General features: G+C 37.9%; 1 protein-coding gene across 13 annotated transcripts in view; it reads right to left on the bottom strand.

The window, feature by feature from the left end:
- Positions 1–25,545, bottom strand: part of Pcdh15 (protocadherin related 15) — a 1,206,525-nt gene that overhangs the window by 937,802 nt on the left and 243,178 nt on the right. The gene's annotated exons all lie outside the window — the stretch shown is intronic.

Genomic DNA, 25,545 nt, shown 5'->3' with positions numbered 1-25,545 from the left:
ATATATATATATATATATCCTATGATATGTTCCTCTTGGGGGGAAGCCTGGATTTGTTCTTGGATTCTATAGCTGTCTAAGTCTCACGTAATGATACATCAAATTAGAGGATTAGAGTTTAAAGTATGAAGTATAGATGATAGCATATTTAACAATGGTGTCAGGGTTTTGTCCTGGGCTCAATGTTTGGGTACAAGTATAATTGTCCTTTTGGCCCCATAAGTGGACAAAGACTGGCAGCTATCCATTATGGATTTGAAGCCTTGATACCAACAGGCATCCCACGGGCAACCCATTTCAAAAGGGACATTGTGTGCTCAAAATCTATTTAGCATGCTTTAAGCATATATTTGCACATATTTACATCTAATTAGACTTGATGCATATTCAGTTAAGCTAACAGGACAAAGCATATATACTCTTTTCTTTTTTAAAAAAAAAATACTACCAGAGCCTGGGTAGGATGCCATGTACATATATTCTCATGACCCCAGAAGTAGAGGAAGAAGAATTGCAAGCCTTAACCAGCCTGACATACAATGTGAGCATGCCCCTGCCTAGTAGAATAAATAATAAGATACTATCAAACAAACCTTTCCTTATTTTATTACGTATTTCCTATTGAGTTAGCATCAATTCACTATTGTTAAAAAAGATAATGTCTATTATCTATATCTTCTTCTACACTCCAACACTCTAAATCTATAGTCTAAAGACTTGGGTCTAGTTATATTGATAATTATCTTCTACCTACTTATAGTTGTGATCTTGCTATGATAAAGATATTTTAAAACTAAAAAAAAAAAAATTAGCCTGATGCTGTTGTCTTATATTGCATTTTCCTGGGTATGATTTGTTTCTGTTTAGTCATTTCTGTTGAAGTCATCTAAAAGAATTTCATGTTGATATTATTTTAGAGCTTTTCTAATATGTAATTTATACAACTTACATATATTAAAAATCCATTAAAATATGATAAAATATAGATTTTTTTTTATTTTGGAGAGCAAAGAGATAATATATGCAAATAAGTAAGAGAATAGCACTATGGCTCACAGAAACAAAATAGTTCCTCTCAAACATGAGACGGAGCACACTCTCTTGCTACAACCAAAGCCCCTTATTTCTTAAGATTAATTTTATTTTTAATCATGAGAAAGTATATGTGTATGTCTATGTGTGGGTATGCACATATGAGTGCAGTTGGAAGAAGTGGCCAGAAGAGGGCATCAGAGTTTCTGGAGCTAGAGTTACAGATGATTGCAAACCATCTGACCTGGGTGCTGACCATCGAACTCTGATCTTCTGTAAGAGCAGAGCACCATCTCTTCATCATTTTAAATGGGGCCATTTAAAATGTTTACTTTTGTTTTGTTCTTATGGGGTCTTGTGCAGTAGCTCAAGTTGGCCTTGAACTCCAGACCCACCTTGCAGAACATACAGGGGTGTGGCTTCCCCAAGGCTGAGAAGACAGCCAAGGGTCACTGTCTTTGGGACTGGAAAGATGCGCCTACTCATCAAACTTTACAAATAGGTAACCACAAATCATAATCTAGATAAATTCAGGCATCAAGGAGAAAGACATCCCGAGTTTCTTTTTTTTTTTTTTTTTTTTGGTTTTTTTTTCGAGACAGGGTTTCTCTGTATAGCCCTGGCTGTCCTGGAACTCACTCTGGAGACCAGGCTGGCCTCGAACTCAGAAATCCGCCTGCCTCTGCCTCCCAAGTGCTGGGATTAAAGGCGTGCGCCACCACCGCCCGGCCCGAGTTTCTTAAATATGGGATACAAAAGTGATTTACTTGGGTACATGAAATAAAAACTAAACAAATTCTAATGTTTAACTAGTTCTAATTAATTAATTGTAGCTAATCTCTCTTAATGTCTCCAGCAAATTCCCTCCTAGATGCTGATAACCTGTCACAATCCTTTACCCTCAGTAGCCTATCCTCAGTGATCGATGCTTAGATGCTTCGATGCTTACAGGATCTGGGAGACCCTGATTAACAAAGCTTCCCCGCCCCTTATGCATGATTCTAAGTTGTATCTATAAATTCTGTTGTGGAACAGATTATTCTTATACCCTAAGAATAACTGATACAGCAGTGAGTTGGTCTGATGCTGCTTGTATTCTTAGGCTAATAGTGTTTCCTCAAGACCTGGTTGCCCCAGGAATGAGAGTCCACATGTAGATGCTATGTGACTTTTCCCCCAAGTTTTTTCTAATTGGTAAATAAAGATGCTGACACCCAATAGTTGGACAGGAGAGACCTAGGTGGAGTGTAGGGTTCCTGGACTTGTGGGGTCAGAGGAGAACAACAAAGGAAGAAGGAGGTAGAGGAGAAGGAGAAGCCACCAGGGGCCACATGAGTTCAAGACAGCGTGGCCATGAGGGTTGGCCAACTGGAGTTAAGAGCAGCCCATATGAAACATAGGATGTAAAAACTAGGACCATGAATGGGCACAGAACCACAGAGAACAGTTATAAAATATTGGGACAGAGAGATGTTGAGGTGGCACAGTGAGTAAGGTTGGTTGCTAAAGTCTTAGGACCTGAGACCATTTCTGAGAATGCACACTAAAGGAAAGAACTGAGCCCTAAAAAGTTATCATCTTAGTTCTATATGTATGCTCTAGAAGGTATGTATGCATGCGTCTGCGTGCACATGTGCACACACACAACTTTTTAACATGATAATGTTTATGACATGGAAATTTTATCATACTTTTGAGAAAAAGAAAGGAAAAGAGTAGTTTTTTCAGGTAGTTTTTTTCAACTGGCCTTGTACTTTCTGGACAGTAGGATAGTTTAGTCCTGTGTCAAGGTAAAATGATATGAAGCTTGACTAAGTGTGAAAGGCTTTTTTTTTTTTTTTCCCAAGAAGAAATCTTTTTAAAGACCCTGTATTAGGAGGTCACAAGAGAAAGATTGTGGGGCACGGTGTCCTATGGTTGTACAACAAATAAATCAGTTGGAGCGAAGCTCAGAAAAGTGTGTGTCCTCCAAACAAACCACTGTTTCTCAGAATAACTGGGCAAGAACAGGAATAATAGACCAGTGTCACTGTTGATGACTTTCGTTTCTATCCCTGAACCCAGTAATAGAATACAAAGCTGGTGTTTATCTTGCTAAATTCTATTATAACATCAGCAGGTCATGTCAACATGATTCTTAGTCATAATGTAATTGAAGGAAGGTTATTAATGCCAGCTGGTGTCGATCATTTTGGTTAATTTCAGAAAAGAAATGATATTTACTGTGGTTAAATTGAATTTCTTTCAGGAAGAGTTGGGCTGTTGATGAAAAGGTGAGTTTACTTGCACCTTTTACTACATGGTCCCACATCTCCTTAACCTCTCTACTAGTCCCATGGAAAGTCAGAGAACAAAAGTCATAGAAAGTGCTCTAATTTTCAGAAATCATAAATGAAAATAGACAGACGTTTCTGGAAGACCAAGGATTGGAGAGGTAGGGGGAAGGTATCTGTTACATCAGAGAGACCAGAGAACCATGAAGACCAGATTTAAATGGATCATGAGGACATGCCCTGGGTACCAAAAACCACTGTCCCTAGAAACTAGATTGAGCCACAATTGCATATATTAGATTATCCTTTGTCCTATAATTCAGCAATTCCATATCCTGCAACCTAATGAAATGATGACTAATACTAGGGTCAATTAGTCGTATGCCGTTGGGAAATCTTAGCATCTGCACACAGCTTGTAAATAGTCACACCTTTTAGGAAATAAAATGATGCAGGGGTTCTTAGAAAATAGGGACAGACACTTGATATGCAAATGTGTGCATCTTGTTTGTTTGTAAGTCTGAGCCCATATATCTGTCTTAGTACACATGGCAAAGTACATGCAGGTGATTACATATATGACAGAGAAGGCAACCATGAGAGCAGTATGCTTACAGTTAGTAATAATAATAGAGGGCATAGTTTTACTTTCTTACTCCTTAAGAGCAGGGCAGACCTTACTAAAATATTAAATACAGGTTGTCTCAAAATGGCCTTAAATCTCAGGAACATATGATGTAAAGGAACAGGCAAGAATCAAACATAGGAGCAGGACAGATTCTTTTCACTTTCCTCTGGGGAACTTTTCAGACATTGGGTGAGTGGGAGGGAAGCTGAGAGAACTTCAAGTCCTTTCTTCCTTATGGAACACTCTTACAGAAGGAATCTCTGGAAATATCTGCCTGAAGGAAGCCATTGGGGATCAAACAGAAAAGAGTTGGCCTTGGGGACTCTAGAGAGACATGGTGGCTTTCTACAATGTCAGATAATTAAAGATAATGTTCCATCACCATCACAAAACACAGCCAAAGTCCTTCAGCATACCGGATGGAGAAAAGAAAGTTGTTTTGAAAATGTGTAATTTCTTGAAATCTTGTATCATTTATCCCTGGTTTGCGCTTCTCTTTTTCTCTTGAAAATTCTCATTAAGTGACTCTGAAAAATTAAAGTGAATCTGCTTTCAAATTGTTCAGTAGTAGAAGTTAGTATTTCAATATCATCTGAAGATCAGAGGTGAAGGAGAGTATTAGTAATCGAGTTGGTGCTAGAATAATCCCAGTGTTCAGGGGTGCTATGGTCTAGAATGCTTCCGAAAGCAAGGGAACTCAGACTCGGTACTATTGCAAGGTGGTGGACTATTAGAGGTGAGGTTCATTGGGGGAAGCTAGGTTACTAGGGAATCCCTTGTATTGGGAACCCAGCTTCCTTCTGGCTGTTTTTACCACCAAGCCACCAGGCAACCAACAGCTCCTGTGACAGGCTACTGCCACAAAGCATACCTCACCTCAGGCTAGAAATAAACAGGGCCGACGGGCATGAGTCAAAGTCTCTAGAGCATAAACCAAAATGGATATTTGCTAAATTAATTATTCTGCTTTTTTTTGTGTGTGTCAGTTCATTAATCGATTTCTGTTTGATACTCATTAGGGTAAAGAAAAAAGCAGGGTGTGCAGCTCACTTCTCTGTCACGGTCCCATCTGGATGACTGCTCATGTCAGACATGCGAACTTAGTCAGTTTAATTCAGTATGTTTAGGGTCTTGCTACGAAGATGGGAAATGTCTTGTTTTTTGATGCTCTGTTTGAAACTTGGGTGTGATGATTGGAGTCCTGAAAATGTCACTGTCCATTTTTCCACTGTGTAGGAAGGGAACCCAAAGTTAGAAAGAAGCAACCAAGGGAACACCAGAGAAATAGTGTTAGAGGCCAAACTAATTGGCCCCAAAACCTAACTACTCTCCCATCTTACTGAAGATGAAATTATTTTACTGTCTAAGCATTTACACTGGGTTTTTTATTATTATTTACAAGAAGCATCATCTTAAATGTTTAAAAAGGCATTTTTGATACCAGAATTTAATATTGGTAAGTTTTCCATGTACAGATAGTATCATTGAACTGTTAATCAATTTTAATGTTAATATTCAATGCACCAAAATGACAAGCACTGTGCATTAAAGGGACAATACATATCCTTAATAAGCAAGAATTTCACTCTTGAACTGCTTTAAATTCATGAAAACTATTCTCCTTATAATTTCTAATAGAAAAGTAAACTATACTCCATCCATAGCACAACAGCAGCAAATAAACCTCAAGGACCAGAAAAATTAATGTACTTCTGCCCTGTCAAAATTTGTGCTATCATGGTAAAGTACAAAGGAAGCTAAACATGAGCATAAATGAGACCCATTCTGTGGGCAAACATCAAGCCCTGATGCTATTCACGATGCTCTGTTAGGGTTGCAGACACGAGACGAGCATAACTGTCCTCTGAGAGACTCTACCCAGGTGCAGATACTCTTAGTCAAACATTGGATAGACCTTGGGGAGTCTTGTGGAAGAGTTGGGGGAAAGACTGAAAGCTCTGAAGGGAATAGGAACTCCACAGAAAGACCAACAGCGTCAACTGACCTGGACCCTTGAGGGATCTCAGAGACTGAACCACCAACCAAAGAAGATGCATGGGCTGGACCTAGGCCCCCTGTACATAGGTAGCAGATAAGCAGCTTGATCTTCATGTGGGTCCCCCAACAATTAGAGAAGGGGATGGTTATCCCTAAAGCTGTTTCCAGTCTGTGGAATACATTTGCCTAACTGGGCTGCCTTGTCTGGACTCAGCAGAAGAGGGTCCCATTAACCTTGCAGATATTTGAAGTGCCAGGATGGGGAGATATTGCAGTGGGGTGGGGGTGGTGTAGGGGTGGGGTGGGGAAGAGCTTCACAATCTGAGAGAAGAGGAGATGGGATAGGGGAGGGACTATGTGCAGGGGGGAACCGGAAGGCGCGACAGTGATTGGAATGTTAAGTGAATAAATAAAAAGAAAAAAGAAAACTATATAGAACATATCATTCAGTTAGTTATAACACCTAAGAGCATCAAATAAATATGTTGAACCTTCAATGGCATGTCTCATAGATATCTGAAGTTTCCTCTAACTGGTTTTCATCCCTTCTCACCTTCATTATTTCCCATCTTTGTTATCTAAAGATACTCATTGAGTAGTAGCTGCTTGTGACTCAACTGGATGGAAGGGGAAATCTGCAGTGAATGACCCCATCCATTGGTAGGAAGTCAAAAGGAAATAAGATCAAGGTAAACAAATACAGAAACAAGTAATATACTTTCTTTGTGATTGTGCTAAATTAAAATATAGCTTCTGTTCCAGAAAAGCAGATTATTTTTAAATAAATGTTGATTTAAACTGCATTGAAATTAACATAACTTAAGAGAACTGCAGCATCAAAGACTTAAAATTGTACTTTTATATCAAGTTTAGTGTAATTCTAGTTGTTACTAGCTAAATATTTCAGGTAAAAAATCATTTATACAACTGTCATGAAAGATATTGAATATAAATTGCTGAAAAACAAAAACACAGTATTGATATATGTAACATGATTGCTGGAGAACACAGATTAAAGAGAATGTGTTTCAATGCTGTTGTTAAGAAATTTTATTTGACTGATCTGTTCATACATTTATAGTTTCCAAAACAATGTGTATTCCAAACTATAGGCCAGAATTCCATCCACATTTCCTCTCACTTGTATAAGGATATAACTCATCAATGATAAGATTTCCATGAAGAAATGGTCATTACAACCCCATGCTCTCCAGGACAATATCCTGCCTTGTTAAAATAATCAGTATTGAATGACTAGGCCCAGAATTCAGAACACATTGTCTATTGTCTACACAGTGACGATGCAAAATCAACCATAATTTTGGTCAAAAAAGGACAGAGATCACATGGGCGTTCAAATTTTTGTAGAATAAATAATAAGCTTTGTTAATATTTCATAAGACATGTAAAATGAATTAAACATTGGACAACTATGGGCCTAAGGAATTAACTCAACATCTTCAGGAATTTTATGATTACAAAGTAGCTTAGAAGGAATGCTGATTCATTCTACATTACAGCTGGGGTTTTTTTTGAAGGTTTGATTATAATTCTTAAAAAGAAAATCCATCTTTATTGTTTATATTATACTTTGAATTGCAAGATTTTATAAAGTACAGTACAATCCCCATGGAATCAAGTCTAAATGATTTTTATTAGTGTGCAACTAAACACAATTTTTTTTTCCTTAGGCCATATGGTACTTCTTAGGAAATTGGTCATTTGCATTTATTTTGGATTCATTATGTTTTTTGGGAGAAATGAAGTTATACCCATGCAAATACAGTGAATATGTGTATAGACAAATTTATATTTAGCTTTTAGTACACAGATAAAGGCCTTATACTTTTTCCTGAACACTTTTGCTTTAATAACAATAGTCATCATAATATTGTCCTGGTTTGCTTTCTCTTGTTATAATAAAACATGGACAACAAATAAGCAAACAAACAAGCAGTTGGGGCATGAGAGTGTTTATTGGGCTTACAATTTAGAGTCTAGACGAGACAGCAGATGCTGGTGAGGATGTGAAAGAGGAACACTCCTCAAGACAGGATCTTAACTTGGAAGCAGGACCTGAGGCATGAATTTTGGAGGAACCCTGTTTACTAACTTGCTTTCCCTATTTGGCTCAGCTACCCTTTATTATGCAGTACAGGTCCACCTGCCTAGAGATGGTACCACCCATAGAAGACTGGATCCTCCTGCATCAATTAACAATGAGGAAATTCCCTTCCCACACACCCATAGGGCAAACCAATGCAATGTTTTTAGACTGACCTTGCATCTTCCAAGGCTTGTCAAGATGGCCACCAAAATAACCAGGATGAAATGACTTTAAAAATTGAAAATAAGTAAAAAGGGACAAAATCTGGATAAAAGATGACAACTAAATGATGTGGACTATCATTTTGAATCTCCTTTTTCGAGTGTTAAAATTTGAAGAACGGAATTCTACTAATTAATCCAAGAAAAATCTATCTGCATACTTTGTTTATATTTGCAATGACATTATGAGGCATTTGGAGTATTTGCAGCTCAAAAAAAATAAATTAATGACCTAAGAGGTTAAAAAAGTGATATAGACTTGGTTATTTGTACAACTGTGAAAGTAACTTAAACAATTACATCTGAGTTCCAAATCCATGCCAATCAAATCTACTTGGGATGGTATTAGGTACAATCTCAATAATCTGGTATTTTTGTTACCAGTTCAGATAATCAAAATAGTCCTGAAATTTTAATCTCCCGTTAGTCAGCAGCCTTGGGGCTGATGTGTAAATTTTAATGAAATGAAGCATATTTTGTATCCATTAACCAATACTCCTTGTTTCTGTTGCAACTTTCCTCATTCTGATCTCTTAATTGACTAAAGATCTTGAAACTGCCAGCCAAAGCAATTCACTTCTTGAAATTCATAAATTCTTGGTAACCATAAAACTCACATATAAGAATGTAAAAATTACCTGGTAAAACAGGCAACTGTGTAAGGTCTCTAACTGAGAGAATAAAATAAACTCTGAAATAACATCTTTCATTTCATTGTTAAAGGAACTGAGCCAGTCCTGAGCAAGCTGGGGTTGGTGCAACCTCATGGCTGGTTCAAACTTCTGAATCAGCCAAGCCAAATGACAGGTTGGCATCCATGTGTTTCAGTGTGGCTTGCATGGACCCTTGTGTCTTCTGAGTAACATTTCCCCCAGTTTCCCTATTTCAGTAGAAGTAGCTCTTGCTCTTCAGTGGGCACTACTACTAAAAAAAAAAACCAAAAACAAAAAACTCATTGCATGTATCGGTTACCATGTCTGTTTCCTTCTACAAAGAAACTTTAATTTGTCTTCTCACCCAGTTTCCTGCATTGAACTGTACAGCATTATGTACATTAATAAATATGTATGGATTGATGAGAACAAGACACATGATTTTTATCATTGCTTATAGAAAAAAAAACCTATTCATTAGGTTAAAAAATGATATGGCTTAAGATACTTTAAATTATTTATGCTACATTTAGGATGATCCTATCAAACTCTCATCTTATAGTTGGAGATTTTATAATTGGAGGACACAGAGATATTAGAACATTTGTTCAGAGTCACCTCTGAAAGAATGGCAGGAAAACGTTGGATTTTCTATCCCAGGTCTTCATCCGTAGCCACATCAAGAACTCAGGATTTCCCTCACTTGTTTGCCATGATCATAAGAATGTGAGCAAGATGTTTATTAGAGACAATATGGACTTCCATAGCTGCTTTATGATGTGTTTCCTGATTCTGATAGAGCTGAAGCAGATGTCTCTTAACAGCTGTATGAACTATCAGTTACCCCCAACACTAGTTTGTGGCTTAGATTTTTGAGGTTTCTGGGAGTCTTTTTAGAAAACCATAAGCTGGCATTTACTGGGATTATTGTATTAAATATCAACTTAGTCCATCATAATCATTATACCTTTTTTATGCCTTTCATTCTTTTCATAGTTCATTTGTGCCTATACATGTAACTTAACACTCACTTTTCTTTGCCTACTTGCACTACTTGGCAGCACATCTGTTGAAACCTACCTCTTCAGGATTCCAGCTTTATACAAATGACCAGGTTAAAACAACAAGCCTCATGAACTGAGCAACTACTAGACTTTTGAACTTCCCATTCACATCTGCCCATTGTTGGATTTGTTGGACTATAGACTGTACGTCATTACAATAAATTCCCTTAATCTATAGAAACATTTCATACGTTCTCTGAGTCTAGAAAACCCTAACTAATACAGGAAGTAATAAGGGATATAAAAACCTTGCGGGGGTTGGGTTTTTTTCAGGGTGAATGCACATTACTGGCTAGTGTTGGGGTGCTATGAATGCTTCATTTGCATGAAGAGGAATTCTTAATGCTTGCTGGGCATGTACTTTCTAGACATGACCCTAATAGGGAGAGAGGAAGTTAAAGCTGCAACTTGGCCACCAGGCTACATAGTCATACCTCAGTGATGGTAGAGGTGGGTATTGAAAGGCTATGTGCCCTGGGGCTTGCAGGTCCAGAATAGGGAGAGAGTGATCCTTTCTTCTGCTGGTTTCAAGATGAGATTTTCAGGGTTTGGATGCATCTTGAGCTCACTCTTGCTCCCAGGGTTCGGTCCTCCTAGTTGCACTTGCCCCACAATACTTAAATACTCACTTTTTGAAAATGTGTATACCTATGTGAACAGATGCTACCCACAGAAGTTAGAAGAATGTTGTCAATTAAAATGATCCCTATGAATCAAGATGTACAGGATACAGGACCAAGGTAGACCCCATGTCAGGGAATATCAGTAAAAAGACAAAACATAAACAAACAAACAAAAGTAGTGAGAAATAGATCAGGTAGAACTCACACTCAAAGTGAACAGTGAATGATGGAGACTTGAATAATTAGGTAATGGTAGTTTCTTCAATAAATGTATTTATTTTTAGAGAGATGGCTTCATACTAACCAAACTTGCCAAACTAAAAGCTCATAGTTTCAATGATACAGCATTCTAGAAATGAGTATGCATGTTGCTTCTATAAGAAATCAACAGAATCAAAATTAAAGATGTGTGATATAGTAACTTAGCATATGGTAATTTCCATTCTACTCAAATTACATTAGATCTTCAGTTCCATGTTCACTCAAGTCTCTAAGAGGCAGAATATTTTTATTCTGTTTTGAACAAACCTCTGTGAGTATACCTAAAGGATGGTTCTACAAAGGCTTAACTGAGTGGGAAAGACCTACCATAAATATGGGCGGCACTGTCCCATGGGTTGAGGTCTCAGACCAAATAAAAAGGAGAAGCAACTAGAAGGTTGGCATTCATCTCTCTCTGCCCCTAACTATTGATACCATGTGATCATTTACTCATGGTCTCACCTCTGTGACCTCTCCCCCATGAAAGACTGTTCTTTCAAACTGAGCTAAAATATAGCCTTCTGCCCCCAACCCCTGATTGAATGTTGCTTTTTATCAGGTACTCTGTTATCATGATAAGAACAACAACTAATATAAATATTAGCAAATTTTCACAAGGTAATGAATGGAGGAGTGGCCTTACCTCAAAAATTCATGTGTGATCTAACTAGGATCAACAAATAAACTTTTAATAAAGGTTTATACAATGATAAAAGTTTTACATAAACTGCCTCAAGTATACAAAAATCAGAAAACAAGATATTTTCATATTTATTTTGAAACAAGGGATGAGACAGACCATTACAGAATAGGTAATTTCCTTACCTATTCACTATGAAAATTCTCTTGAGAAAGGCTCCACTACAATGTTCAGCAAATATACACATATGGTGTTATTTACATTAGCATTTTTTCAAACTTGTCTGAGTAAGAAACACTTCTTTTACTAAATACTTTGTTTAAAAGATATATTTAATTTTTTAATGCTATGTATGTCTGTGTTTATAGTATGTGTGTGGGTATGAGCAGAAGTCAGTAGAGGGCGTCAGAAGCTGTAGTAGGTACAGATGCTTATAAGCTACCCTGAGTGATGGGACTGAACTCAGGTCTTCTGGAATAATTGCAAGTGCTGTTGACTGCTGGACCTTTTGTCTTAGATACTTTTCTACTATTGTGAAGAGATACCATGACCAAAGCATCTTTTACAAGAAACTGTTTAATTGGGGGGGGGGGACTTCTTTACAGTGGCAGAGAATCCCATTACCAACATGGCAGGGAGCATGGCAGAAGGCAAGCAGGCATGCTGCTGGAGCAGGAGCTGAGAGCTCGCAGACAGAGCCAATTGGTATGGGCTTTTGAACCCTCAAAGTCCACCCCCAGTGACATACTTACTCCAACAAGGCCATGCCTCCTAGTCCTTCCCAAAACAGTTCCATCAGCAAGGAAACAAAACATTAAAAAACAAGAGCCTGTGCGGGCCACTCTCCTTCAAACCACCATGCCATCTTTCTTACCTCTTTTTTTTTTATATATACATTATACTTCACAGTTAGTGATGCACAGCACTAAATAGAGGACTGGAGTAAAATACAGTCGACACATGGGCAAGATGTTGAAACGTGTGGACCATTCTGTGTTTTCCATTAAAATGTGCCCCTTGAGGGGTTGAAGTATGAGGTCCCTGTCATTGGAGGCATGCATTGAATCATAGAAGAGGACCTACTGCCTCCTATTCTCTTTATGATTCTGGAGTTGCTTTGCTCTACTCTCTTTCCTCTCACGCTCTCACGCTCTGCCCAAACCCAGATGCAAAAGTTCCAGGATCCCACCATCGTGACTGAAACCCTATAAAACCATGAGCACAAACCAGCGTTTTCTCTTTCTAAGTTTATTATCTCACAAAGTCTCTCAAAGAAACAAATCTATGCTGCTTTTCCAAAGTAGGAATTGAGGGCTCATCTGCTCAGTCATCTAGGTATGCCGTCATTATTCTCCATTTAAAAAGCACAAAACAAAGGAAATGATTCCACTCAAAATTACTTACAGATTTTTAAAACTCCATTTCAAGTACCACATACTGTTGTTCGTGAGTGCATTTTATTAAAATTAGGCAATATAGCGGATATGTTTACATTGCCATTATGGCCAGTTAGAAAGTCTAAGAATGTTTATGTTCCAACCCATTGCCATTTTATTCGGTTGTTTAAGGCTCCTGGCAAAATTCAAAAACTCTCTCCATACTTTTAGTGTTACAGTGGATTAGTCTCCAGTCAGGTGAATGACAAATGATTAGATCCGAATGTTAAGTAGGAAGGAAAAGGCACCCCCTCAGGGTAGCTGCTGCTTTAGTTCCTTGTGAAAATTTAAGAAAGAGCATTAGGTAGTTCCAGTTGCCTGCTCCAAACTATTACAGAGATTCAAAGCTTCCTGGAACAAAAATGCAAAAGCAACAACAAGAATAAAAGACAATCCAGTTCCGATAGTAATCATCTGCGACATACAAAGCCATACACTACCCTTCCTAAGTTCTCGTGTTTTGCATTTTAAATGCTATGGAAGATGATTTCGACAAAAGAAATGCTTTATGCTAAATGCGCACTTGGCATGGAAGATGATTTCTCTGGATCTGTTATCCAGCCAACAATGTTGACCATTCTCTGTGAATGCTAATTAACTCTACAAAAGCATTGTTGTCAAACATGCTTGTAACTTGTCTTATACAACACTAATATGATATAATAATGATAATAAGATAAATGTGGATTATTATTCTACTTGTATACACATACATACATACATACATACATACATACATACATACATACATTTCTCAGAATTCCAGTTGGAGGTCACTGAAAGAAATAAAAGAGATATAGATAGGGCATAAACATTGTAAATAATCAAATATTTTTGCTTTTCTAGATCAAGAAAGTATATATAGAAAATAATAATTATTAGGTCCGTGTACACAGTCATGCATGCAGCCAATGTTTTGTTTGAAAGATGAACGCTCAGAAGTTGAGTCTTCTAGTTCTCGGTCTTATGCTTCCTGCCCCAAACCAATGTTGGAATCTTATATTAACTATCCCTTTATCACCTAGCAGAGGGTTTAAACTTCATACTTGTGAACTTCCCTGACATACCTACTAAAGATAAATGGCAGAAGTAAAAGCATCAAGGAAAATTATTTGCCTAAAATCACATTACTTGTTTATTACTAGAAATAAGAATAAAAAATATATCAGCTAACAATGTTGCATTATAATGCCATGCCTCATTCCAACTCATTCAAGTTCAAGGAAAACAAAACACAATGTCCCTTTTCTCAAGGAGTTTTGAACATACAGGTACAATATTGGATGACTAGTATCACAGGCATTTACATACTTTTGGTAAAAAAATAAAAATAAAAGCAGTAACTCCTAATTTGGACCTGCCAAATAATAAAAAGAAATATAATGCCTAAAATTTCTGCCTTTAATTCGGGTGGTCTGCCAACTTCTGCACCTAGACATATTACATACGGATGCAGTATGTGGTAATAACATCTGATGGTATCCAACCTCACTTAAAATACTCTCTAGGCCTAAGAGACAATAAGAGTATCCAGAACTGAGACAGTGACCAATCCATGCATTTGCCCAAGATGGCTTCCTTAAGCAGATCTTTAGCCTCATCCACAATAATGTTCTAATTGAATATGACATTTGTTTTTATGCTCAAATATGGATTCTGCCATTTGGTCCTGTTCTCAGTATGCCACCTTGATTAAATCTTGCCCTGTTGCTCTTGACATTAAATTATCTTTTAAACTAGTGAATTGGGAAAGAACATGGTTGATTCCCCACCCACTGGGACCAATGGAGATGAGACTTTTGTGCTAAAACCCTGATAACAAATTTAGCACTGAAAATTATGAGTTTTAATTGACGTAAAGGCTAACATGTTTTCCAATATGATTCGGTTTCTAATATGTTTATATTAATCCCTCAAAAATCAAAGTGTTTGACACATGTTTCTGCGGTCAGAATTGTTAATTTACTTGCATGTATCTAAAACAGAATGAACATTGGAATTAGGCTGGGAATCTCATTGTCTTAGAAGAGAACATCTTTACTTTGTATTCTTATACTACTTATTTCTGAAATCACCCTTTCTTGAAAATCATTTTTACTACTAGTCTGTGTCCTGATCGACATGAAAGATTCCCCTATAATTGAGAAAAAGATTACTTTGACCATTAAGATTGGCCAAAGTATGAATAATTGATTCAGGTAGATGTGACTTATCTTGAAAGCCAAGGCTGCAGGGATGAGCGTGTCTCTCAGTCTCAGTTATTCCTATGAACTGGCAGGTATGTACACAAAGAGTTTCCATTCCTGAGGTTTGCAAGGCATGTGGCCAGATAGTCTATCAGTCAATCCCTCATATAGGTTGAAAGCCTACAGACAAAGGTGAGGCCAATGATTTGATGAGCATTTGTATCAATGTAGAGAGCTTCTTTAGCTCTTGTCTTAGTTACAGTTCTACTGTTGTGAACAGACACCATGACCAACGCAACTCTTATAAGGACAACATTTAATTGGGGCTGGCTTACAGGATCAGAAGTTCAGTCCATTATAATCAAGGAAGGATCATAGCAGCATTCAGGCAGGCATGGTACAGAAGGAACTGAGAATCTTACATCTTGTTTCAAAGGCAAACAGCAGAAGACAGGCATCCAGGCAGCTAGGAGGAGGGTCTGAAAGCCCATGCCCACAGTGACACACCTATTGCAATAAGACCACACCTCCTAACAGTGCCATTCCCTGGACCAAGCACATAAAAACCATCACACCGCTCAAGTCCCTGGTTTATGTAACTTCTTAGAGCAGTTATGTCACTGTCACTGTAGATTGTTCAGTCTGCCAACACAGTCACCCCTAAATTTTTCCCTTCCTACCTAGATACATGGGGAGATCATCTCTTTCTGCAAGAACTTATTTTGGGTTCCTTTCACTTTTAACCATAGTTTCAACTCATGTGGATCTTTCTTGTGCACACAGCTAGAGGGCCAGCTTTATTGGGTTTTCTTCATCAGCATCCACTAGTGTCTTACCCATTGTTAAATTAGTTCATCACATCCAGCATCTTCTGGAACCCCCTGATTTTATGAAACTCTACATGCTTCTGAGATATTTCTTTATTTCCTATAACTATTTCTGTCACTATTCTGCTATAGAGTCTAACCTAAATTCAAGGCAGTTGGAGGAATGTGGTCTTGAGAAAGATGCATTCAAGTCTTAATCTAGCAAGACAGGAGAGAAAACAGGGAATCTATTTTTGAAGCCAAAGAGAATATTTCAGTGTTACTAAAAATTTATAAGATGATTCAAAGAGAATGGTACTCTTCTATCTTGATGGAGTGTGAAGAAGAATCGAACAGAAAAAAGGGAATTGTTGTGAGGACAAAAAATATTGAGAATTAATGTATGGAGAAGAAAGAAATACTTCTGTGTTTAAAGGGCAAGAAGTCTGAGGAGACACATAAGTTGAAATGCTAATATTTTCCTTTTTGTCCTTTTTGTATTTAGATATATTTTAAAAAGCAACTCCTTCTAATTTTAGCAACTTTATATAATGTGCTTTTAAAAATGTCACATACTGATACTTCAGAGGTCAAGACAAAAATGAATGTCACATGAAATCGTAAGTTTGTAGAGTTGGATCATTAGACTCTAAACCATTATTTCTATGTAAATCACTACATACTATTTTTTTGAAATTATATACAAGTAAATATTTCTTTACTATTTATTATGCTATTGTTGATAAAACACATTTAGTCATTGGCTTTTTAAGTTCTTTCAAATACTAAGCGAATTAAGGGATGGAGTAGCCAATCCGAGTGGCACATGCAGTTCTCATGTTAGGGCGAAAAAAGAAGTAAATGCCTGAAATATGATTGTAAATATATATTCTAAAGAGTAGAATGTAGTGTATTACTAATTATCCACTGTCAAATCATGGTGTTTAAGAGAGTGCACAGGGAAGACCCTTTGAAGACAGTCAGGAAAACATCATGATGTATTTAAATCTAAATTGAGATTTGAGCTGGGAGAGAAGTGATGCTCATATTAGTGGCTGCCACAAGATGGGGAAATGCCTGAAAGTATCCAAGGGAAGAAAGCAAGGTCGCAGTCAAAGAAGCCAGAAGACGGTATGAAATATGAAGAGAAAGGTGTAGATAGGCACGGTGCTAACTAAGACTTATAGGCCAAGGCCACATTAAAGCCTGGAGGAGGTGAAGCCAAGTCACGTGATCTCAGTTTTCAATGTTAAATATATCGGTTGCTCTTGGCAGAATTTCCCAAAAAGTATCCAAATCAGAAGTGAGAATAGAAGAAATTCCACATAGTGATAGAGGTGTCCAAGGAGAGGCATACCATCTCTGCGAAATGTTGTGGACATTTTTAATCCCAACCCTCCCAGGATGGTTTCCATCTTGCTTTTGAGCTTTTAGTTCCCAGGTAAAAGAAACACGCAACCTTTATACTTACAATAAGCCTTTACCTGCACAAGAGCTAGGAAGATACCTACCCGCTATGCTATTAGAGTCTACTTACTATGTTTCATCGCTCTTAACTCCAATTGGCCAGCCCTCACCGTCATTGTTTCATGACTCACCTAACCCACTGAAGCTTCTCCCTTTTCCTCTTTCATGTTTTTCTCTCATGGTTCTCTTCTGACCCTAAGCACGGGGAAAGCTAACCCCCACCTATGTCTCTCCTGCCCAGCTACTATCTGTCTGTTGGCATCTTTATTTACCATTGAGAAATAACTTGGGGACAGGGTCAGAGGTCTATGTGTAGATTTGCGTCTTGAGGGACTACGCTTAGCATTACAGTAGACTTCAACAGACTATGGAGACAATGAAGTTAAAACCTACCAGCTCTATATGAGCATTTGGGAGATACATCTAAAAGGAATAGAAGGAGGAATGAATGTAGGGGCAGGGTCAGAGGAAGGTAGAATAATTTATTCATGGAAATAATTTTAAGACAAATAGAGAGACTTTAAAGTCAGGTGAGTAAAATACTGATGCTTAATAAATTGAAGTCAGATGAGCTCAATCAAGATCTGAAAGATGTGAGCTTGGCTTTGATTGTCTGCTCAGTGAGAAGTGTAGGTAACTGGAGCGTTAGAATTTTCATGCTAACATTCAACATAAAGCCCAGACCAGAGAAAAACTGTCCTTTCATACCCATGGAAAAATGGCTCCATAATCTGCCTAACATCTCAGGAAAACATCAAGGAACCAATCCCAGAGGAATAGAAATATTTTTATTGCTGGGCAGTAGTGGCACACTCCTTTGATCCCAGCACTTAGGAGGCAGAGACAGGCAGATTTCTGAGCTCAAGGCCAGCCAAAGTGAGTTCCAGGACAGCCAGGGCTGCACAGAGAAACAATATCTTGAAAAAAACTATATATGTATGTGTGTGTGTTTATGTATATATATATACATATATATATATATTTAAAGGTCTATAATTTGTTATCAGAAATGTCTCTGTGTTTAACATACGCACACCACTAGAAATATGAGACTGAACTTTTGGGCAAATTGTCAGTTTGTATTACATGTGAAGATGCCACCTGCCAGGAAGAGTTAGGTATGAGACGTCAAAGGCCAGATCCAGTAACTTGCTGGAATGAGGTTGGTGTGAGAGGCAATGGGGAAAGAGATAAAGAAAAGGAGAAAGGGAAGGGAAAAGGAGAGAGAAGAGGGGGAGGAAGAATAAAGGGAGAGATGGGAGAGGGAGAAAATGGGGAGGGGAAGAAAAAGAACTAGAAAGGCAAAGAATCAAGTGGAAGGAAGAGAATGGGGAGGAGACTGAGAAGGAAGGGAAGTGCGAGGGGAGATAACTAAAAGTTGGAGATGAGGAGGGGGAGAGAGGAAGGAGAAGGAGAGATAAAAGGCAGCTAGAGAACAGGCAGGGAGGGAAAGAAGGAGGAAGGGGCAGAAGAAGGAGGAAGAAGAGGAAAGGAGGAGGAAGAGGAGGAGAAAGGGAAGGAGAGAGGAGGGAGAGGAGAGGAGAAAGGGAGGGAGAGAAGAGGGAGGGGAGGAAAGGGAATGGAATGGAAAGGAAGGGAAGGGAAGGAAGGTGAGGGAAAAGAGAGAGAGAGAGAAGTAGTGGAGAGGAGATGGGGAGGGGAGAGGAGAGAGACTAGAAGAAAGATGGATGAGACTGTAGGAAACAGGAGACTAGAAAGAGAGGGAGAGCAACCTGGGAAGGAAGTGGTAAAGAGAACTGTCAAAAATAGATGTGAGTGAATCTATGTTGATGATACCCTAACTTTTTGCTACTGAAGTAAACTTTATTTTAAGGTCATGAAAATAATCACATTGCCCAACGAGTTTTTAAAAACCAGAGCCTGTTAAGCACAGAGGACATGTTTCTTGCCTATATTTATTCTGAAAGGGATGGTGCTCTTTAAAAAAAAAAAATCATTTCTACCTGAAAATATAACCAGGCTTAGGTGCTTGAATTTGCTACTAATAAAATTTACATTCACGAGAAAAAGAAGTTTTAAATCTTAGATGACACTGAACCCACAAGTGAATCCACGGGTACTGACGTTTCAAAATCTGTTTCAAGTAGATGTAGCTATTTTTTTTTTTAAAAAAAAATAAAATCTGTTTTCTTTTTTCAGAAGACTATTTTATCATCATCACCTGATTTTATCTTGCTGCTTACCATTCACAGTGTCCACACGTACACAGAAATTGTGTTTTTGTAAAAGCCAGTACATAAAAGGAACCTGTCACCCTCTCATTGTCAAATGGGACTTTGATTTTAGATCTTTAGGAGGCAAAAACAGCCTCCTAAAGACTGCAGTGCAGTTGCATAATATAAAGGATCTTAAGGAGATGGATGCTTTTCTAGAATAATATCTAAAACAATAAAAAAGATGAGATATATTATCTATGAATATATTATTAGGGACTTCTGAATTCTTAGAATTTTACTGATATTGCTTCTTTTAAATTTTAAAAAAAATTAGAATTTATACTACCTCAAGTATTACTATGACCAGATGGCCAGATTATTAATTTTTCCCAGCAAACAAAAAGTATTTTAAAAGTTATCTATTATATGTTTATGAATGCATTTAATATAAGCATGCAATATAAATTCAAATTTTATTATCCATAAGATATACACACAAATACATAGCTATCTTGGATCTGGATGATTTTTCTTCTGAGATAAGTCCTCACTATGTAGCACAGGATGGCCTCAAACAAATAGCCCTTCTGCTTCGTTTTCCTTAGTAATGACATTACAAGTGCACATAGCCATGCATGGCTGGTAGGCGTTTTGTATGAAGAAAAGTAATTTAGGCAAAAACCATTAAATAGGTTTTCATTGTCTGAATTTCTCCACCTCATTTCCTGTATTTGATTTCTATGGACCAGTTGCCATGGCTGTTATGAGACATTGTTGCTCAATGTGTTATGAGACTATCTGATCATTTAGTAAAAGAATATATATAAATTATATTGAGCTTGTACTGTGTTTCTATGACATAAGGCAATTTATGACTGAGCGGCTGTTTAATGATCAAACATTTAAAAGGTATAAGCATGTTGCTGGTGAACAACAGTTTTATGATTATTGCACAGTATATATGTCTTAATTTAGGATACGCTAAAATCTGTGTAAAAGCTTCAGGGATAGTTTTCTCTGATGTACTTCATGTGTCTAATTGCTCAGGAAAGGTCATTCAGCCCATAAATCCTGCAATATTTTGTTTGCTAAGTGGCATCGACCCTAATTTGCATTTTCTTACTGTGCTAGGAATAACTATAAACTCAGCAATGATGACAATAAGCTTGGTAATATAGAGATGAGTGCAGATTTTTCTTTTAATAAATGAGGCAGTGTTTTACCCACACAACATCTACTGTTCACGTGTGCTGACGTTCCAAAAGTTTGTGTTGTGTTCACCATCGTTAAAACCCATTGAGTCAAAGCAATGCTTGAAATCTCAAGCCACAACAAAGCAATGAGAAACACCAGTGTCAGATCCTCTTTTAGGCTCCATTAATAATAATGATAGAACTTCCGGACAGAATGGTATTCCTGCCCCACACTCAAAATTGTCTAACGTAACTCAGCAGAAACCCCATTCTAATCTAAATCCCTCCCAGGTGAAGATTTACACAGGCTCCAAAACTCAGTCAATTATTTCAATTCAGGATAAGGTACATTTAAATATAATTTGTAGATACTTTTAAAAAGGTATCATATGAACGGGGGTGGGGGGACTTCAGTGCAGAGATGTTTGCCTTAAAACAGATTGAGGGCTTGGGCCCCATCCCCAGAAGCTGTGTAAACAGCTACATGGTGGCTTGTAGAGGGACAACGTTGCTTCCTGTATAATGTAATGCACAGTGTCCTTTAAACTAACAGACCAATTTAGTTGAGTTTGTTAAACCAACTTTTCATATTATGCACAGGAGTTGGCAAAGTTCTATTACACAGAAGGGAGGCAGCAGAGATGACCAAAGACCTCTATACTGCATTTTGCTGTTCCTGTAACTGTTTTTCCAATCAGCAAACAAGCCTTTGACTCTAACAGGCATGGGTTGAATGTGGTTTACATAGGATTGGTAACCTTGTCATTGAATATCGACTCTCTCTCTCTCTCTCTCTCTCTCTCTCTCTCTCTCTCTCTCTCTCTCTCTCTCTGTCTGTCTTGATTTGTAGACCAGGTTAGTTTCAGACATACAGAGGTCTACCTACTTCTGCCTCCAGAGTGCTGGGATTATAGCATGGAAATGAATAAGGGCCAGTGAGATGGGTCTGTGTTTCAAGGGTCTTGCTGCCAAGTCTGAATCATGAGCTTGATTCCCAGACTCAAGATGTATAAAGAAAGAACTGACTCACACAACTTCTTTCTCGCCTCCACACATGTGCTGCGGAATGAGCATGAGTTAACAGGCGTGATAAATAAATACTCTAATGAAACATCAGTAAGTGGATAGATACTGTCCAGCATACAATTTTAAAGAGGAAAATAAACTAACATAGGAGCCTTAATTCTATACATGAAATATGAATTTGTTCTAGGCCTCTTTAGAAACTATAACAGGCATGTTAGAATTCATCCTCTGGATCCACAGTCAATATCTCTAACTTCCAGCAGAGAAGAATGTAAGTGGCCATCACTCACCCTGATTTCCTTAACATTACAACCTACAGCTACCCTTGAAGGAATATTCATCATAGATTTAAAAGTTTAAATGCTCACTCATTTTAAATAATACTGAACTTCAAAAAGACATAGGCTGAAAACGTTGAAGGCTCAAGTCAATATTCTATCTAAAAACTAAAAAATGTGGGCACAGTTATCCTGATCCATTCCAAATCACCATATCAGTAAGTCATTTAGAAACAGCTTCCAGTCTCTTAACGGTTAGCTCTCCAAATGCCATAAGAGACTCATTATCTGTGACAGTGGGAAGGATTTTAGATAGAATCTTTGGATCAAGTGCATCGGGTACTGTGAAGGCTCACAGGACTCTGATGCTGGTCTTTGTCGTCTATATATGAATGACTTCATAATGTTTTGGATACTTTTAATGTTCTCCCTGTCACCCATACACCTCTTCCCTAATATGACTGCACCGATTAACTGTATGGGTGTTTAAGAGATAACATGGGTTCATCTCTGTGATTCAGCCCTGTCTGCAGCTTCTGCAACATGACAAAGCAACATTTTGGAACCTGAGGTATTTATAAAATGCCATCCAACCATGATCTCAGTGCACCAAACCCCAGTGAGCTTCTGAGGCAAAACTGACGTTCAACACACTTCTACTTATGATAAGAGCAACTATTGTGTCCTGCTACTGCAGCCGGTCAAATTTTCCTAAAAGGTAGACACCATGGCCTATTGGAATTAACAAATGTCAAATTGAATAAATATCGTTAGTCTTTGTGTTTACTGATACCCTTTCCTTTACATCAAAATTCTTCTATGGTTCACTGGGGCAGAAAGGGAACCCCTGTAAGATGTTACTCTTCATTTCTCTTCAGTATTTGTTTTTCTTTGGGGAATGGGAGGTGCCCGAAGCTTTGTGATAATACTGTGCAATGCAATCTAGTCCTCAGTAAGTCAGTATTTGTGTAGCCTCCTGCATTTACTGCATGGGAGACTAGATGTTCCTCAGATAATTTTTTTGGTTTTTGTCTTCATAAATTTTTAAACATCGCAGCCACCCTCCTCACATTTTAGAAATACGACATAGACAAAATATGGTCTATATTGTTTCTGGGTATTATATTTTAGTTGTACAAAAAGGGATGTGTGTATCTTGAGAGACAACCAAAATTCACTAATTACAGTAAATCGAGTCCAAATTCTTGATGATTATAATAACTAACAATCAATGAAGCCATATATATCTGTTTATTTTTATTCTTTAAATAAAGAAATAATAAACCTACCTAGCAATGACTTTGAAGCTTTACTCTGCATGCATTGTAGCAGTAGAGAATTCATAGAAATTATGATATTATATATATATGTATGTATATATATATATATAATCTTAAACAAAAGAAACTCTAGTTAGCAAATTATTGTTAGCCTCAATTCTTTGTGATATGTCATTCCTATTTGTCTTTTATGTTGACCTGGGAAGATCACTCCGTCAATAAACTTCCTGTCATATAAGCATGAAAGCCTGAGTTCAGATCCCCAGGACCAATGTAGGAAGCTGGTATGCTGTTGTCATGTTGTTAGATGAGCAAAGACATGGAGACAGATAAATTCCCAAAGGTCACTGGCCAGCCAGCCTAGTCTGACAGATGATCTTCAGGTTTACTGAAATTATGCCTCTAAAATACACACACACACACACACACACACACACACACACACACACACATACATACCTATCTACCTACATACATACACAAAGTGGAGAGTGATCAAAGAAGACACCCATATTCACCCAAGAATGTGCACATTCTCACACACAAGCATACAGAAACCACCCATGTGTGCAAAAGCATGCACACACACACTTGAACACAACCATACATAAACCATCCATATGTGTACAAAGCACACATACACACACATACACAAATACACACACACACACATACACACACACACTCATTCACTCACTCAAAGCAATTAAACTGAACTGAAAGAGCATCTTATGTTTCACCCTTATTCCCATCATTTAACAGAAATTCTTGCTCCCTCTAAACCAAGTGTTTGGTATTAAAAGAGATGCCCATAGTTTTACCAACTGGAATCAAATCTGTAATCTAAATCAATAGCGATCTAAAACTAAAACAAGTTCAAATGGCCAGCAACCAAAGTTTCTGCCTTTGCTCACAGAATATATGATTAAATGTCTTCTAATGAATAATCAGTCATTTGCCTAGTGGTATCTGTTACCCAGAAGTACATACTTCTAGTTCATTAACTTTTAAAATAGCTTCCTTGAGAAAACTGATAGAACTTGATGTTTCTTTTAGTGACTTGATAAAAACGTCAGTTTCTTTTGTCTTAACCATTTTTTCCCAGTAAGTCTGAATAACAAAGCTCAGTATGATGGTACAGTGTATGTAAATGATCTGAAAGGAAACTAAGATAACTTCTTGCTTTTAGAAGACTTTCTGATATGTCTTGGAAGGGAGGACTTAGTTATTTATAGAAGTACACTTCCCTGTGGAGAATGAAAGACTGTAATATGAGGGAAATTATCTGAAGAGGAGAAATAACAAATTAATACCTGTCAATATCTTCATGCAGAAAGGCCTCGTAAGAAGCCAACCAGTGCAACCGAGCTCCGGGGGTCCCAGATGGACAAGTTGGAGAAGGAGCTGAAGGAGCTGAGGGGGTCTGCAGCTCAATAAAGGGATCAACAGTGTCAACAGGACCGACCCCCTGGAGTTCCCCAGGACTGGGCAACCAACCAAAGAATACACATGGAGTGACCCATGGGGCTGGCCACATATGTGGCAGAAGATGGCCTTGTTGGACATCAGGGGGAGGAAAAGCCCTCAAGCCTGAGGATGTTCAATGCCCCAGTGTAGGGGAATGCTAGGGTGGGAAGATGGGAGTAGATGGGTGGGGAAGCACCCTCATAGAGGCAGGGTGAGGGAGGATGGGATGGGGGTTTCTGAAAGGGAGACCTGGAAAGGAGAAAATATTTGAAATGTAAATAAAGAAAACATCCAAGAAAAAGAAAAAGAAGTAGTAACAAGAGCGATTGTGATTGGCTTATTTAAAAAAGAACAGAACATCATGGGTCAGGCAGTGGTGGCACCAGCCTTTAATCCCAGCACTTGGGAGGCAGAGGCAGGCAGATTTCTGAGTTTGTGGCTAGCCTGGTCTACAGAGTGAGTTCCAGGACAGCCAGGGCTATACAGAGAAACCCTGTCTCAAAACAAAACAAAACAAAAAACAATAACAAAAGCAAACAAACAAACAAAAAAGAATGTGAGACAAATCTAGGATGGAAAGTGTTCACCAGTGAGACCAACTTGAGGGACAGAAATCAATCAGTTCATTCTGATTCATTAACATGTGCAGGAGCTTGCACAGACACAGTCATGGTGGAGAAGAAGACAGTCAGAAAATCAGTGCTGGTTTAGAACTGATGGATAGGAAAG

The sequence above is a fragment of the Mastomys coucha genome, unplaced genomic scaffold (genome assembly GCF_008632895.1).
Source record: "Mastomys coucha isolate ucsf_1 unplaced genomic scaffold, UCSF_Mcou_1 pScaffold3, whole genome shotgun sequence".
NCBI lineage: Eukaryota > Metazoa > Chordata > Mammalia > Rodentia > Muridae > Mastomys > Mastomys coucha.
This window is presented reverse-complemented; position numbering and strand designations above follow the sequence as displayed.